General features: G+C 40.0%; 1 non-coding gene across 1 annotated transcript; it reads left to right on the top strand.

Moving 5' to 3' along the window:
* The first annotated feature begins 14,061 nt into the window (after positions 1–14,061).
* On the top strand, positions 14,062–14,252 carry LOC123453495. The gene has a single exon (XR_006632869.1). It is a non-coding gene; the product is annotated as a U2 spliceosomal RNA (small nuclear RNA).
* Positions 14,253–17,685: the final 3,433 nt, after the last annotated feature.

Raw genomic sequence — 17,685 nt, 5'->3', positions numbered from 1 at the left:
TCTCTCAAAAAACAAGAAAAGGACTGGAGAGACAGCTAGTGGTTAATGGACTTGGCTGCAAAGCCTAAAGGCCAGTCTTCCATTCTCCTGTTCCCAAGTAAGGCCAGATGCACCAAGTGGTGCATGCATGCACCCAGAATTCATTTATTCCTTTGTAGTGGTTAGAGGCCCTGGTATACTTACTCTTTCCATCTGCTTGCAAATAAATATATAAAAATATTTAAAAGATAATAGGTTAGTTGGGTCTGGTGGCTCACCTGTTAAAAACACACACACACACACACACACACACACACACACACACAGAGAGAGAGAGAGAGAGAGAGAGAGAGAGAGAGAGAGAGAGAGAGAGAGAAAGAAAAGAAAAGAAAAGAAAAGAAAGAAAAGAAAAGAAAAGAAAAACGACAAAAAGGAAAACCAGCTGACTGGTGGCACACACCTTTAATCTCAGCACTCTAGAGGTGGAGGTAGGACTGAGAGGGTGTCAAGTAGCTCTTTTAGGCCATTAGGGTGATCCCTGAAATTAAAAAGGCAGGAAGGTCTGCACTTGCTAAAAATCAAATGATGATCTGACTTCTTACCTCTTGCCTGGTTCCTTAGAATTGTCTTTCCACAAGCAATCTTGGTCCTTCCTGGGAGGGAGGTCTTTTATAGGATTTAAATCTAATCCTAACATTGTGGTTGATCTCATTCAGCCCCAGAACTTGGTATCACTGTAGCCTCTTCCTGAGACAGCCCCTAGCCGTAACCAATCACTTGTCCTGCTGGGTCACCTGAGCTGGAAGGTAGGATCTACCACCATAATGTTATAAAATATTTTTATGGGGGATAGGGTCTCTGTGCTTTCTAACCTCTTCTGAACTTCCAGCTGCTGGTGAGTTTCCAGCCAGCAGAGGGGGGAGCCCCCTACTCCTTACTCTCCACATGGGCTCTTTACACCCTTCAGCTCTCCACATGACAGCTCTTTGAACTGTCTTTTTTCTCCATGGTTTTCCCAAGCCCTCCACATGGGCTCTGCAACCATGTGGTTGTATTAATTCCCCTTTCCTTGTTTCTGAACTCCCTAAATAAATATAATAATTTAATAATTATCCTTCTCAGTCTTATTCTATTCAATTCTTTGATTAAAAGTAAGCACAGACATAGGATTTAGGGTTCAAGGACTTTCCTGACGTGCTAGCACCCCATTACAGGAGGACCATCCAGTACATACTGAATTCTATATACTGAATTCCAGGTCAGCCTAGGCTACAGCCATACCTTACTTCAAAAAGCAAAACAAAAATAATTTCTGGGGACATGGCTGTCTACTAGCATGACTACATACATAAGACCCTAGGTGTGGGCATGGAGACTGGAGCTCAGTTTCCTTCGTGTCCCAGGGGGTCCCTGCAGGTTTAGCAAGAAGGCCAGAGCAACAAGGACAATGCAGTGGAAGTCTGAGGTCCACTTTGAGGCAAGAGGCAGGTTTAGAGATGGGCAGGGCTATGCCTGTGTGTGAGAGGTAGGACAGGGTTGTGAGCTGGTGCTAATCCTGGCATAGGGGAGTTATACCAGAAAGGTGGGGCTATTTAGGAGGTGAAGCTAAGACAGTGATGGGCTCTGTGGGAAAGGTCTGACCTGGGAGCATCGGGGTGCATTGTTAGCCCCCTGTAGTGCAGAAAGGGGTTCATTGTACTTTTTTTTTGCTTTTATGAAAAAGGACCACTGTAGCTCAGGTGGACCTGGAACTCACTGTATATTCTCAGGTTGGCCTCAAACTCACAGCAATCCTCCTACCTATGCCTCCTGAGTGATGGGATTAAAGCTGTGTGCCACCACTTGTGCTTTCACTTTGCTTTTACTCAGTATTTACATGCTTCTTGAGCCCTGTCCTTCTCCTTGTGTGTTTTCTGGAGGAATGTTGGTGATACATGGGATGAGCTCCAAGATTCTTTGTCAGCTCAGCTCCCTAGGGTGACACTTAGGAATTAATTTGCAAGCAAAGATAGAGGGGAGGGGGAATGGGCACATCAGGACCTCTTGCCACTGCTAAAAAACTCCAGATACTCGCACTACTTTGTGCATCTGGCTTTATGTGGGTACTGGGGAATTGAACCCAGGTGGTGAAACTTTGCAAGCTAGTGCCTTTAACCACTAACCCATCTCTCCAGGCCCTGCTCTACGTCTGTGTAGTTATTTCTGGTTTCTCTTTCCTGACCTATGCTTGAGAAGTATATCTCTCTATTTAGCTTTTCTTTTATTTCTTTAAATAGAATTGTATAGTTTCACATACAATTCCTATACATGCTGTGCTGCATTTACACCTAAGTATTCAATTTTTTAGTGATTGTAAATGGTATTGTATTTGTATCTCAATTTCCATGTATTTATTGTTAATATACAGAAATACAGTGTTTTTTTAATGCTGATTTTTTTGGTGTTCTTGTTGAACTTACTTGTTCTATTTTTTTTTTTTAGTACAGATTCTGCAGATTTTCCTGTTTTTTAAAAATTTATTTATTTATTTATTTTATTGACAACTTTCATGATTTTAAACAATATCCCATGGTAATTCCTTCACTCCCCTCAGTTGCCCCTTTGAAACTCCACTGTCCATTATATCCCCTCCCCCTTTCAATAAGTCTCTCTTTTCTTTTGATGTCATGATATTTTCCTCCTATTATGATGGTCTTGTGTAGGTAGTGTCAGGCACTGTGAGATCATGGATATCCAGGCTATTTTGTGTCTGGAGGAGCATGTTGTAAGGAGTCCTATCCTTTCTTTGGTTCTTACATTCTTTCCAACACCTTTTCTGTAATGGACCCTGAGCCTTGGAAGGTGTGATAGAGATAGTTCAGTGCTGAGTACTCCTCTGTCACTTCTCAGCACCATGATGCCTTCTGAGTCATCCCAAGGTCACTGCCATCTGAAAAGAGAAGATTCTCTACCCAAAGTGAGAGTAGCATTAATATATAGGTATGGACATTAAGAGAAGTGCTTACTGGGAAGTTTGGTGAGCATAGTATATACATTAGGCAGACAGCAACAGACAGTACACCCCTAGGGCTCATGACTACTCCTGTTGTAGTTTTCAGTACCAGGGATGTATTCCCTCCCATGGAGTGGGCCTCCAGTCAAATTATAGGGCAGTAGGTTTCCCCCATAGCAGACGTGTCACTATTGCACCTATTGGCTCATCTGGCCTGGCTTGCAGTGTTCACTGTGATTCTTCATTGGTGATTTCTCTGTCTACCATTGGACTGCATACAGTGTGGCTTTTTTGTCAGCTGGTATACATGGAGGAGGGTTTCAGCTCAGTTCAAGCAGGATTTCTCAGTGGTCTTGCAGCCCAAGTATGTGGAGTCTTCAGCAATAGGGTCTTACCATCTATTCTTGGTGGGAAACTAAGGGCCTTGGCAATGGCCTGTAATGTTTTGGGGGCATATGGGACCTCTCTGGCCAACAGCTCACTGGAATGTATCCCATCTGTGCCACTGAAAATTTTCTAGTAACGATCTATGGCTCCTGTGTGTTCCATTGTCCAAAAAAGTAGTTTTCCATATGACTTATTTATATCCTCTTAGATATAATATCTTTCCTTTACTTAGTCTCTTTCCCTGACCTCACTTAGGCCTTTTCACCCCATTAATCTGTTCTTCTACTGACTTGTATAGAATACCATCCTATTAAGTCCTCCTCCCTCACTTTCTATTCCCTTTATATCTCCTTTCTAGCTTACTAGCCTCTGCTACTGAGTTTTCTTCCTACTCACATAGAAGTCCAATAATTTGTAGCTAGGATCCACATATGAGAGAGAACATATGATGTTTGGCTTTCTGAGCCTGGGTTACCTCACTCTTTCCAAATCCATCCCTTTTCCTGAAAATTATATAACTTCATTTTTGTTTAATGCTGAGTAGAACACCATTGTGTAAATGTGCCACATCTTCATGATCCACTCACCAGTTGAGGGACATCTAGGCCAGTCCCATTTCCTAGCTATTTTGAATAGAGTAGCAATAAACATGGTTGAGCAAGTATTTGTAAGGTAGTGAGATGAGTCCTTAGGATATGTGGCTAGGAGTGGTATAGCTGGGTCATATAGTAGATTTTTAGCAGTCTCAGGAACCTCCACACTGATTTCCACAATGACTGGACCAAATAATTTTTTAGAGCTGGAGAGATGGCTCAGCGGTTAAGGTGACTGTCTAAGGAACCTTACATCCTGAGTTTGATTCCCTAGTACTCATGTAGATCCAGATGTAAAAAGTGGTGCATTCATCTGGAGTCCATTTTCAGTAACTAGAGGCCCTGGTGTGCCCATTTTCTCTGTGTATGTCTCTGTTCTACATCTATCTGCTTGCAAATAAATAAATAAAACAATTTAAAATATTTATTTACCAGGAGAGAGAGATACATAAAGACAGACAGACAGAATAGGGCAAGCCAGGGCCACTTGTCACTGCCAAGGAACTCTAGATTCATGTGACTTTAACGTTGGTACAGCGAGGTTGATCCTAGGCCGTCAGACTTTTCAAGTAATCAACTTTCAACACTGAGCCATCAATGGCAGAAGAAACTAACTCACATGCACACATACACTCTCTCCTTGCAATTAAGTAAATACACATTTTAGGGGCTGGAGAGATGGCTGGGTAGTTAAAGGTGCTTGCTTGTTATACCTACGACCTGGGTTAACTTCCCCAGCACCCACATAAAGCCAGATGAACAAAGTAGTACACAGTGTATGGAGTTCACTTGCAATGGCAAGAAGCTTTGGTGAGCCCATTCACTATCTCTAATTGCAAATAAAATAAAAATTGAGGTAGAGATAGGATGATCACTATAAGTTTAAGGCCAACCTGGAACTACAGAGTTAATTCCAGGTCAGCTTGGCCTACGGTGAGACATTACCTTAAAAAAAAAGTCTGGGAAGATTTCTTGTATCACTATGATTTCAAGGCCAACCTGGAACTACAGAGTTAATTCCAGGTCAGCTTGGCCTACAGTGAGACATTACCTTAAAAAAAAAAAAAAAGTCTGGGGAGATTTCTTAGTGGCTAGAGACACTTGTTTACAAAGCCTGTCATCCTGGGCTCAACTCCCCAGTACCCAGGTAATGTCAAATGCACAAAGGGTCACATGCATCTGAAGTTCATTTGCAGGCACAAATGGCATGGCACATCCATACTCACTTAAGTAAATATTCAAAAAAATAAGAAGACACTCATTGTTGACCACACATATGCAGGCACCATGTTACACATGTATCCACACCAGATTGCTTGCAAGGCCTGATGGCCCAATTTGATTCGCCAGTGCCCATGTAAAGCCAGATGCTACTTACGTATATACAATACCATTCCTTTAAGTTCTCCTCTCTTCTTCCTCCCTTATAACCCTTTTGCAGCTTACTGGCCTCTGCTACCAATTTTTGGTTCCAACTCACACACAAGTCTAAATATATGTAGCTACAATCCACATATGAGAGAGAACATGTGACGTTTGTCTTTCTGGGCCTGGATTACCTCACTGAATACAATCTTTTCCAAATCCATCTATTTCCCTGCAAATTTCATTTTTCTTTACCACTGATCTTAGAACTCCATTGTGTAAATGAATCACATCCTCATTATGCATTCATCTGTTGAGGGACATCTAGGCTGGCTCCATTTCCTAGCTATTGTGAATAGAGCAGCAATAAACATGTTTGTGCAAGTATCTCTAGGTAGTGAAAAGAGTCCTTAGGATATATGCCTAGGAGTGGTATAGCTGGATCATATGGTAAATCTATTTTTAGCTGTCTCAAGAACTTCCACACTGATTTACACAATGGTTGTCCCAGACTACATTCTCACCAATAGTGCAGAAGGGTATGGATCCCTGGGTAATCCTGGCCAGCTGCAGTACCCCGGAGGCACTTTTGCGAGAATCACTTTTGCGAGACAGTCTCTGTGAACAGCTCAGTTTAATCAATAGGGAAATAGGTTTATAAACAGTTGAAGGTTGAAGGTGCTAAGGGGATTGGATGTACAAGATTGCTTGCTGATGCCTAATTAGCATATGGGGACATACATTCCAGCACATAAGCAATGGCAAAGTGAAGTTACAGGATACAGGGCTATGCAAAGGTTGCTGGCTGATACCATATAAGGAGTTTCCTAGGCAACTGGCCAGAGGTCACAGGGAAAGCCTAAGTTCAGTTGTGCTGGGCTTGGAGAGGGAGTGGCCTCCTGTAGTCTGGGGGTCCTTAGCCATGCCAGGCATCTCAGGCTGTCTACTGAAGGCTCCAGCATGTGCCTGGCAGTGCCCGACAGGAGGGTTCCTTTTTTACCACATCCTCCCCAACATTTCTTGCTGTTTGTTATCTTGATGATAGCCATTCTGATAGGAGTGAGATGGAATTTCAAAATAGTTTTATTTTGCATTTTCCTGATGGCTAAGGGCACAGAACATTTTTTAGATATTTATATGCCATATGTAGCATAGTAACAGGGAAAATGACAGTAGGTGTTGGGTTTGCCTGCTCTGCGAGTATTCCAGTAGTCTGGGTAGATCAAAATACAGACAAAGTCCAAAATTCAACTGAACAATATACACAATATACACAAATGAACAATATACACAAGGACTTTTATGCAACAATGGGTATTAAAATGAGCAGGTCCTCTAACAAAGTCAAAGTCCCTAATGATGTGTGTTGCCACACAGCCTTAATCCTGTCAACTGGAAGGCTGAGATTTCTGGTGTATAAGGGTTCCAAAGTAAGCTTGTGGCTGAGTGAGACACTGAACCTATGAATGACAGAAGAAAAGACAAAGACAGTATGAATGAGGAGTGAGACACTGAACCTATGAATGACAGAAGAAAAGACAAAGACAGTATGAATGAGGAAGCAACAACCCCAAAATACAGCTTATTTAAGGATGGCAAATCTGACTATGAAGATTTAACACATAATCTACCCTGGTATGGACGGTGCGATTAGCACTTACAAAGCAGGTCTGTAAACTAAGTTTTGCCTACTATGCCTTTGGAGTGAAATTCTTCTACTTCTGGTATACCCTGAAGGTGTAATAAGTCTGGTTACCTTTTGGGATGGCCTTCATCTCAGCCATGCTGCATGCCTGCTTGATTCCCTTTTTGCTATGCTATGGGATCAGACAGGCTGCCTATGTCAGTGGGTCACTGCTCTGAACATTGACTATGATCATGGTACATTGTTTGTATTTATATTTATGAAAATTGTAAGTAAAAATATTTTAAAAATATTTTTATTCATTTACTTGACAAAGAGAGAGAGAGAGAGGGAATGAGGCAATAGATACACTAGAACCTCTTGCTGCTGCAAACTCCAGATGCACATGTCATTTTGTGCATCTGGCTTTGCATGGACACTGGGTCCTTAGACTTTGCAGACAAGTGCCTTAACTTCTGAGCCATCCTTGCAGATCTAAATTATTATTTATTTATTTATTTGTTTTTTAACCTTTATTTCTTTCTTTCTTTATTTATTTTAAATTTTTATTAACATTTTCCATGATTATAAAATATATCCCATGGTAATTCCCTCTATTTTATTTATTTTACAAGGAGAGAGAGAGAGAGAAGATAATGGGAGTGTTGGAATGCTAGATGCATCTGGCTTGTGGGTACTGAGAAAATGAACCATGGTGGGTAGGCTTTGCAGGCAAACTTCTTTTTTTAAATTTTCACTTATTTTCACAATTTTTATTAACATTTTCCATAATTATAAAAAATATCCCATGGTAATACCTCCCCCCCCCACTTTCCCCTTTGAAATTCCATTCTTCATCATATTACCTCCCCATCTCAATCATTGTACTTACATATATACAATACCAACCTATTAAGTACCCTCCTCCCTTCCTTTCTCTTTCCTTTATATTTCCTTTTTAACTTACTGGCCTCTGCTACTAAGTATTTTCCTTCTCACGCAGAAGCCCAATCATCTGTAGCTAGGATCCACATATGAGGGAGAACATGTGGCGCTTGACTTTCTGGGCCTGGGTTACCTCACTTAGTATAATCCTTTCCAGGTCCATCCATTTTTCTGCAAATTTCATAACTTCATTTTTCTTTATTGCTGAGTAGAACTTCATTGTATAAATGTGCCACATCTTCATTATCCACTCATCAGTTGAGGGACATCTAGGCTGTTTCCATTTCCCAGCTATTATAAATTGAGCAGCAATAAACATGGTTGAGCATGTACTTCTAAGGAAATGAGATGAGTCCTTTGGATATATGCCTAGCAGTGCTATAGCTGGGTCATATGGTAGATCAATCTTTAGCTGTTTTAGGAACCTCCACACTGATTTCCACAATGGCTGGACCAGATTGCATTCCCACCAGCAGTGTAGAAGGGTTCCTCTTTTACCACATCCCCACCAGCATTTATGACCAGTTGTTTTCATGATGGTTGCCAATCTGACAGGAGTGAGATGGAATCTCAATGTAGTTTTAATCTGCATTTCCCTGATGACTAGTGACGTAGAACATCTTTTTAGATGCTTATTTGCCATTCTGATTTCTGGAGCTGGGCACTGGCTTTTCCTGAGGGGCAAACCGAGCCTGGCAACTGTGGCCCTGTAGATTGACACCCTCACTGCTGGAACCACTACTGCTTCTGCTGAAGCTGCCACTGTTGCTGTAGCTGCCACTGCTGCCACTGAATCTGGCGCTACTGGATCTACCACTGCTGGGGCCGCTGTTTCCGGTGCTGGAGCCACTGATGTTGCTGCGAGACTCTGCTCCTGCTTGGGTCCTGCTGTCAGCTCAAGTTGGCGTGGCTGGGTCCCGGGACCGCTGCTCTGTTTGCTGGAGCTGGGCTCAGGCAGTGGGGGAGGGGAGGGAGCCACAGCTGCTCTAGTTCTCTTGCTGTTCCACGTGTTCTTCTACTTTGTGATCTGCTCCTCCATTGTTCACTGCCACTCTCCCTTCATGTTTCTTTTTCTTTTTTTTTTTAATTTTTTATTTATTTATTTGAGAGCGACAGACACAGAGAGAAAGACAGATAGAGGGAGAGAGAGAGAATGGGCGCACCAGGGCTTCCAGCCTCACTGGAAGGTATCCAATTATTGGCACTGAAACTTTCTAGCAACAATCTATGGCTCCTGAGTGTTCCATTGTCCAAAAAAGTAGTATTCCATATGATTTATTTATATCCTCTTAGATTATGATTAGCCCTGCCTCCACCTTTCCTTTAGTCAATCTTTTCCCCTGACCTCACTTTGGAACTTTTCACCCCAATTAATCTATTCTTCTACATATATATATATATATATATATATATATATATATATATATATATATATATACACATACATACATACATACATACATACATATATATGTAGAAGATCCACATATGAGAGAGAACATGTGACGTTTGGTTTTCTGGGCCTGGGTTACCTCACTTAGTATAATCCTTTCCAGATCCATCCATTTTCCTGCAAATTTCATAACTTCATTTTTCTTTACCTCTGAGTAGAACTCCATTGTATATATGTGCTATATTTTCATTATCCACTCATCAGTTGAGGGACATCAGTTGAGGCTGGTTCCATCTATTGTGAATTGAGTGGCAATATCTAAGGTAATGAGGTGAGTCCTTAGGCTATATGCCTAGGAGTGCTATGGATGGGTCATATAGATCTATTTTTAGCTGTCTTAGGAACTTCCATACTGATTTCCACAATGGCTGGACTAGATTGCATTCCCACCATCAGTGTAGAAGGGTTCCTGTTTTTCACATCCTCATGCATTTATGGTCATTTGTTTTCATGATGGTAGCCAAACTGACAGAAGGGAGATGGAATATCAATGTAGTTTTAATCTGAATTTCCCTGATGACTAGGGGTGTAGAACATTTTTTCAGATGCTTATATGCCATCCATATTTCTTCTTTTGAGAACTCTCTATTTAGTTCCATAGTCCATTTTTAATTGGCTTGTTTGATTTCTTATTATTTAATTTTTGAGTTCTTTGTATGTCCTAGATATTAATCCTCTTTCAGAAATAAAGCTGGCAAAGATTTTTTCCCATTCTGTAGGTTGCCTCTTTGCTTTACTCACAGTGTCCTTTGCTGTACAAAATCTTTGTAATTTCATGAGGTCCCAGTGTGGTTAATCTGTGGTTTTCTTGCCTGAGTAATTGTGGTTATATTCAGAAAGTCTTTGCCAAGACCAATATGTTGAAGGGATTCCCCTACTTTTTCCTGTAGCAGTTTCAGAGTTTCAGGTCTGATGTTAAGGTCTTTAATCAATTTGGACTTAATTCTTGTTCAGGGAGAGAGAGAAGAATCTATTTTCAACACCATTTGCTGAAGAGGCTGTCTTTCCTTCAACGAGTATTTTTGGCATTTTTATTGAATATCAGGTGGCTATAGCTACCCAGACTTACATCTGGGTCTTCTATTCTGTTGCATTGATCTACATGTCTGCTTTTGTGCCAGTACCATGTTGTTTCTGTTACTATGGTTCTGTAGTATCGGTCAAAATCAGGTATGGTGATACCACCAGCCTTGTTTTTATTGCTCAGTATGTTTTAGATATTTGAGTTTTTTTGTGATTCCAAATGAATTTTTGGATTGTTTTTTCTATTTTTGTGAAGAAGGGATTGCATTAAATGTGTAGATTGCTTTTGGTAAGATTGCCATTTTCACAATATTGATTCTTCCAATCCAGGAACAAGGGATGTTTTTCCATTTCCTAATGTGTTCTGCAATGTGTCCTTTACTTTATTTTCTTTGATGCAATTGTGAATGGGAGTGATTCTCTGATTTCATCCTCTGTGTTTTTGTTGCCAGCATATCTGAAGGTCACTGATTTCTGTGTATTTATTTTGTATCCTGCTACATGGCTGTAGGTTTTGATCAGCTCTAAAAGTTTGCTGGTAGAGTCTTTAGGGTCCTTTATGTATAGAATCATGTCATCTGCAAATAATGGTAACTTGATCTCTTCCTTTCCAATTTGTATCTCTTTTATGTGTGTTTCTTGCCTTATTGCTATGGCTAAGACTTCCAAAACTATGTTAAATAAAAGTGGGGACAGTGTCTTGTTCCTGATTTTAGTGGAAAAGCTTCCAGTTTTTCCCCATTTAGTAATATGTTGGCTGTAGGCTTGCCATAAATAGCTTTTATTATATTGAGATATGCTTCTTCTATTCCCAGTCTTTGTAAGACTTTTATCTTGAAGGGATGTTGGATTTTGTCGAATGCTTTCTCTGCATCTAATGAGATGATCATGTGATTTTTGTCCTTCAGTCCATTTATATAATGTATTACATTTATCAATTTGTTTATGTTGAACCATACCTGAATCTCTGGGATAAAGCCTACTTGGTCAGGGTGAATGATCTTTCTGATATATTCTTGTATTCTGTTTGCCAATATTTTGTTGAGAATTTTTGCATCTATGTTCATGAGGGAGACTTGTCTGTAACTTTCTTTTTTGTTCTATCTTTGCCTGGTTTTGGTATCAGAATGATGCTTGTTTCTTGAAGGAAGAAAACCTTAAGAAGCAATGGTGTTAGTTCTTCCCTGAAAGTCTATTAAAATTCAACAGTGAATCCATCTGGGCCTGGACTTTTTTTAGTTGGGAGATTTTTGATAACTGTTTGGATCTCTGTACTTGTTATAGATCTATTTAAGTGATTAATCTCATCTTGATTGAGTTTAGGTAGGTCATATTAATCAAGGAAATCATACATTTCTTTCAGATTTCATACTTAGTGGAGTATATGTTTTTATAGTATGTCTCTATGATTTTTTGAATTTCTCTGTCATCTGTTGTGATGTTAACTTTTTCGTCTCTTCTGTCTTTCTTTGGTCAGATTTGCTGAGTGTTATCAATCTTGTTTATCCTTTCAAAGAACCAACTCTTTGTTTCATTGATTCTTTCAAGTATTTTCTGTAGAGCTGGTTTTGTCTTCAAATACTCCTTTAGCCTGCTTTTGTCATGGAATGTTCTTATTTCTCCATGTATTTGAATGGATGGTTTTGCAGGATAAATATAGCTTATTTAAGAATGGCAAATCTGACCATCCATGAGATTTAACATATGACTTATCCTGATATGGAAGGTACAATTAGCATATCCGGTTCAGGACTATATACCAGGCTTATTTGGTGGGTACTGATCTGGTGTAATTCCAGTTACCTTTTGGGATGATTTTGGTCTCAGTTATGCTGTGCTCCTGCTTGGGTTCCTCTTTGGTGCACTGGGAGTTCAGGTAGGCTGGCTGGGTTGTTGGATCACTGCTCTGGCTGCTGGTGCTGGGTGTTGTGATCCTCTGCTGGTCTCTGGTGGTTGCTGGCACTTGTGCTGGCATGGTGGAGGGGAGGCTGTTTGTCGGGAGCCATAGAGCAATAGCCTCTCCATTTTGCCTGGGCCTGCTCATAAACTGACTCATTACTCAGAAAGTTGGTCCATCCAGCTTTCTGTTAGGTACTTCTGGAACCTGTCAGCAGACTGCTTACAGAATCTTATCTTTTGCAAAAGGCCAGTTTATGGTCAGGATGTGAAACGTGGTGCAGTCAGCATGTTAAGCCAGTGAGGCAAGATTAGATGAACACCTAATTACATCCCCTCTAGGTTTCCTGACAACTCCTTGCCCTGGCCACATTTCCTTCCCCCTACAACTCCTTGCCCTGACCATGTCCCCTTCCCCCTACAACCCTATATAAACCTACATGTAAGAATAAACTCTCGAGGCCTCCTTCTTGTGTCTGTTTGCCTTCTTTCATTCAGGTTGATTTTCACCTCACTTCTTTGTTCAACTCCCTGCTGGCTGGGGCAAGTGGCACCCGAAAGTAAAAGGAGGAAGAGAAGTGCAAAAAGAAAGTCCCGCAGTTATTGTGCCTTGAAAAAAATGACTCAATAGTCTTTACTTTCATTGCCTAAAATTCATCGCTTACCTCAAACAGATCAGTTTCACAGGTGGGCTTTTCTGCGTCGATCACGGTGTGGTCTGTTTTGCAGGTGTATTGCCTGTAGTGACCTCTATGCAGACCTTCACTCACCCCTCCGGTGGGGTGGCGGTCTAATGGCTGGGACAGCCGTCCACTCGAGCGACGTTCAGGTCTTTCTTTGTACCTCGGGCCTCACATTCGGGTGTTGGCAAAGACCTCCTATCTAGCCTCTCTTCTTATCAACAAGACTGGGTACGCAACAGCCAGTAAATGCTCTTAAAGTGGCTTCCAGTTCTTAGAATTATGGTCAGGCTCATGTCAGGACCACCGGGAAACCCTTCCCCCGTGCCAGTTCTCCGACCGGGAATGTTGCCCTCTGGTCTTGTCATTTCTCCTCTTTCCTTTTCTATCATGGGACAGACCCTAAGTAAGCATAAATTGTTGAAAGGCTTAAAACTTCTCTCAAGGCATAAGGAACACGGGTTAAAGAAAAAAAAAAAAAAAGAGATTTAACAAAGAGTAAAAAGGAGCTAATTGCCATAGTAAAAGATATTTTAAAAACAGAAGGAATTGAGATTGCTTCAAGTTGTTTTTGATATTATCAGGAGGATATGTTCTTTTTATATGTGTGTGTATATGTGTTTATGTGTGCTCATTGTGCTTGCTATTCATGTCATGTTGGTGACTGTTTGTAACTAACGAGATGAGATGGACGCAGGTGACATTCCTTTCTCTTCTAGAGAACCATTTCAAGGAAATCAAAGACCTAAGCATAGAAATTAAAAAGGAAAAGTTAAATGTCTTTTACAGGAGTGAATTTGCCAAATATTTGTTCTAGGTCAAGTTCACCTTACATAGAGGATTATTAAAAACAACAAAACTTCCTCTAAAGAGGTAACATAATTTATCAGATATAAAAAAAAGATTGTAATGCCCTGTTACTTAAAAGGAGGAGGTAACTGATCTGACTTCTGAGCCAGCCTGCCTCAAGATAACAACACAATTTGCCTTAGCTACTCCTAATAAAATCATTCCCAAGTGTGTTATTGGTATTAATGATATAAAATTGTAGTAAGACTGCTTTCTTTTTAGTAATAGGATTAATCAATTTTGTGCAATTTTTTAATAGCCTTATAAGAAAGATAATCACTTCTTGACCTTTTGGCTAAGATCAAGTGTAGTATCTGTTCTTATCAGTTTAATATCTGATATGTCCTCTATCTGAGGACAATATATTAAATGGATTTTTAGAGCTTGGAGTTGGAATAGGAGCTTACTCCGTCCACTCCACGCATTGACCTGGTATTGCAGTACTTCCAGGAATGGTGCACCCCCTCGGGGAATAAAAAAAAAAAGAGAAAAGATAATTAATGATGGGGTGAGATGAATTGATTGAAGGAACTGGAAAAGAATTTTTCCATTTTGAGACATAGAATGCTCATTAAAAATGCTTTTTGAGTGGTACTGAGAATGTTAAAGTATGTGGATAAAGATGTGCGTATGTAGGAAAGAATTTTCAGGCTAAACCTAAATGCCATGCCTAAAGTTAGAGATTCTTCAACTGTTTACAGACTCTTAAGGATACTCTAAAAGTTTTTTTTTTTAAATTTTTTAATTTTTTTAAATTTATTTATTTGAGAGTGACAGACACAGAGAGAAAGACAGAGGGAGAGAGAGAATGGGTGCGCCAGGGCTTCCAGCCTCTGCAAACGAACTCCAGATGGGTGCGCCCCCTTGTGCATCTGGCTAACGTGGGACCTGGGGAACCGAGCCTCAAACCAGGGTCCTTAGGCTTCACAGGCAAGCGCTTAACCGCTAAGCCATCTCTCCAGCCCAAGGATACTCTATAAGTTTATATAGGGACAGTCTTAATCACACAGGTGATGCCTATGTTAGGTGGGTCACAAAATCATAAGTACAGATGTAATTAGAGGTTTAACCAGGTTAAACATACACAAAAGTCTATCACCTTGTGTTTTACAAATGGGTAAATTTGCTATGTAAAAACAAACAACTTCAAAATAGGAAAAAAAATGTCAGGATGCTTATCTCTCTGCTCTGTAATTTCATTTTGCTCTTGCTTTCCAACATATGCTACTTAAATTCATGGAAAGCTGGACTCAGAAAAAACAAAACAAAACAACAGGTGGAACCCCCTTTATCTCAAACCCCATGCAAGTTTAAGCCATGTGTCCCCCAGACTCTGACTAGAGACAAAAATGGCCAATTGTCTCTGACAAGGAAAAAGGAATACAGCATATAACTGTGGTTCTCTTTAGTTCATCTCTTATGAACACCTAAAGTCACATCTGTTATATAGTCTCTCACTAGACAAAATGTTAAATAGATAAACTGAGTCTTATGATAAGGCCTCACTCATTAACAGGTCACTGATGCTAATTTGTTATGATTTAAGGGTTATAAAACTGGCTTTAAGACTCAGTAAAGTAAATTAGGTTCCTGTTTTCATCAAGGTTTTAACTATTCTAAAGATAAAGGCTCACATAGAAATGGTTAATTTCCAAAGGTGAAGTACTCATACCTAAAGACATTGTGATTTTACAGATAGCTTCTGTCTTATTTATGCTAATTTTATTGAATGGTCATAACTAGATTTAATCACTTAGGTTTAAGTGATTTAATTGCAGTAATAATAACTTTCATCTTCCTGGGATTTGTTGGGATAGCTTACTTAAACTTTATCAAATTTAAGTCATGGGTAAAACATAAAATTGTTTTATGTTAATAAAAATTTCTGTGTTACATAAAATCAATAGCTATCAAGTTTAAGACAAAATCATTGGTTGTCAAATAATGTTTTTTCTTTCAAAAAATTTATCAAGGGTTATATTAATATTTAGCTAGCTATTTTGGCTCAGTAAAAACCAAATTCTACTCTATTGTATGTAAAGTAACTGTCTCAATTTTTGCATCTTAAGTTCAGTGCTTATAACAAAATTAACTCTTAAGACATATTCCCTACTTTAGGATACAGCCTCATGCTCAAACAATGGTTCTCATCTAATATATATAATTCAAGCTCCATGGTTCTGTTTCCAATGTTTTCTGGGTAATTTGTACCCACACAGGTATCTAAACTAATCAAAGACATTTTCACACAGGTGCTAAGACCTTATACTGTCTTACTTGTTCTTTTCTGATAATTTCTAGGTTAAATTAGGTAAGTTTATAAATCAATTGGTACTATTTTCAAGACTGGTAACAGGTTCTGCCTATATTTATAAATGTTAGATATTTAAAATGTGAGATGTGCCTACTTCCTATGCTTATGCTGCCACAGTACAACAAAAATTTTAAAGATAGGACAAAATGATTTTAGAAGCCCTTGTGCCATTCTTTTTTTTTTTTTTTGGATTTTCGAGGTAGGGTCTCACTCTGGCTCAGGCTGACCTGGAATTCACTATGTAGTCTCAGGGTGGCCTCGAATTCTCAGAGATCCTCCTACCTCTGCCTCCCGAGTGCTGGGATTAAAGGCATGCGCCACCACGCCCGGCTCCTTGTGCCATTCTTTAACTAAGTCTATTTCAGTAATCAAATGTGCTCTATATGTACATACATCCAGGCAGGTGTAACTTCCTTTCTGATTGTGTTAGTCACCTATGTATAAGCCAAAGCCAACTGGAATCATTAGAGTAAAAAGTGTCAATATTTTGGCCTGTACTCCCATGTCATGAGGCCACTGGAGATGATGGGACACTTCTACACTGGCCCCCTGGTAAGTCACCTGTCTTCCTGAGCAGGGAGGATATGGCAACCCAAACAAAATTGGTGTACATTCTAAAACAGGAGAGTCACAATTGAGGCACAATCAGCCCTCCTGACTTCCCAAAGAAGGGAAAATTACTTGGACATCATGGCCCTGACTCATCCTAATAGGCAAGACACCAGTAAACTATGGGGCTACTCCTGTGTCTCTAAAGTCTCTTTCGAGAGCCATTAATGACCTCTAAAATTAATCCTTAATTAACTTTTGGCTATCTGCATGGTTTTAAACACTCAGAGAGAAATCTGTAAGCAAAGATTTAAAAAAAAATACCTTAAATGTATAAATGGCCCTTAACTTCTGAAATTAGCTACAGCCACGATGTTAGTTCAGGAACAACTTGCTGCAGGCCATATTGGACCTACCACCTCTCCTTAGAATACTCCTATCTTTGTATTGCTCCAGGACCGTAGAGAAATTAATAAGGCCATGGTACCTATGGGGGCTCTACAACCAGGCCTCCCCACTTCAGTAGCAATTCCTGCAGGACATTGTAAAATCATTATTGACCTAAAGGATTGCTTTTTTACAATTCCCTTACACTCCTCATCAGCATTTTACATTTAGTTTACCTGTGGTAAATTTTAGAGGCCCTGAAGATAGTGGAGGCTACAATTTGAGCCAAAGAGTCACTTTTATCTCTCATAAAAAGCCTCTTCTCCTGGTCATTTGTGCTGCTGACTTTACACCCAGTGGGGTGTTCTGGCAGGAGAGGCCCCTCTTCTGGGTCCATTTACCCTCCAAAAGTTAAAAACGGGGGATTTATATCCCATAAAAGGCTCTCCAAGAAATATCCTTCAGCATGCACTGTTTGTCCTAAACTTTTAATGCTTGATGCTCAAGGAAAGTCAGCAGCTGATCACTTTTGGCACACAAATACAAAAAATGCCTTTGCCAAAGCCATGTGGAAAGATCCTTTAACTTTAAAATGGAATGGCCCAGACCCAGTACTCATTTGGGGCCAAAGATCAGTATGCTTGTCTGA

Source organism: Jaculus jaculus, chromosome 11 (genome assembly GCF_020740685.1).
Source record: "Jaculus jaculus isolate mJacJac1 chromosome 11, mJacJac1.mat.Y.cur, whole genome shotgun sequence".
NCBI lineage: Eukaryota > Metazoa > Chordata > Mammalia > Rodentia > Dipodidae > Jaculus > Jaculus jaculus.
Note: the sequence above shows the minus strand (reverse complement) of the source record. Positions and strands in the feature narration are given on the sequence as shown.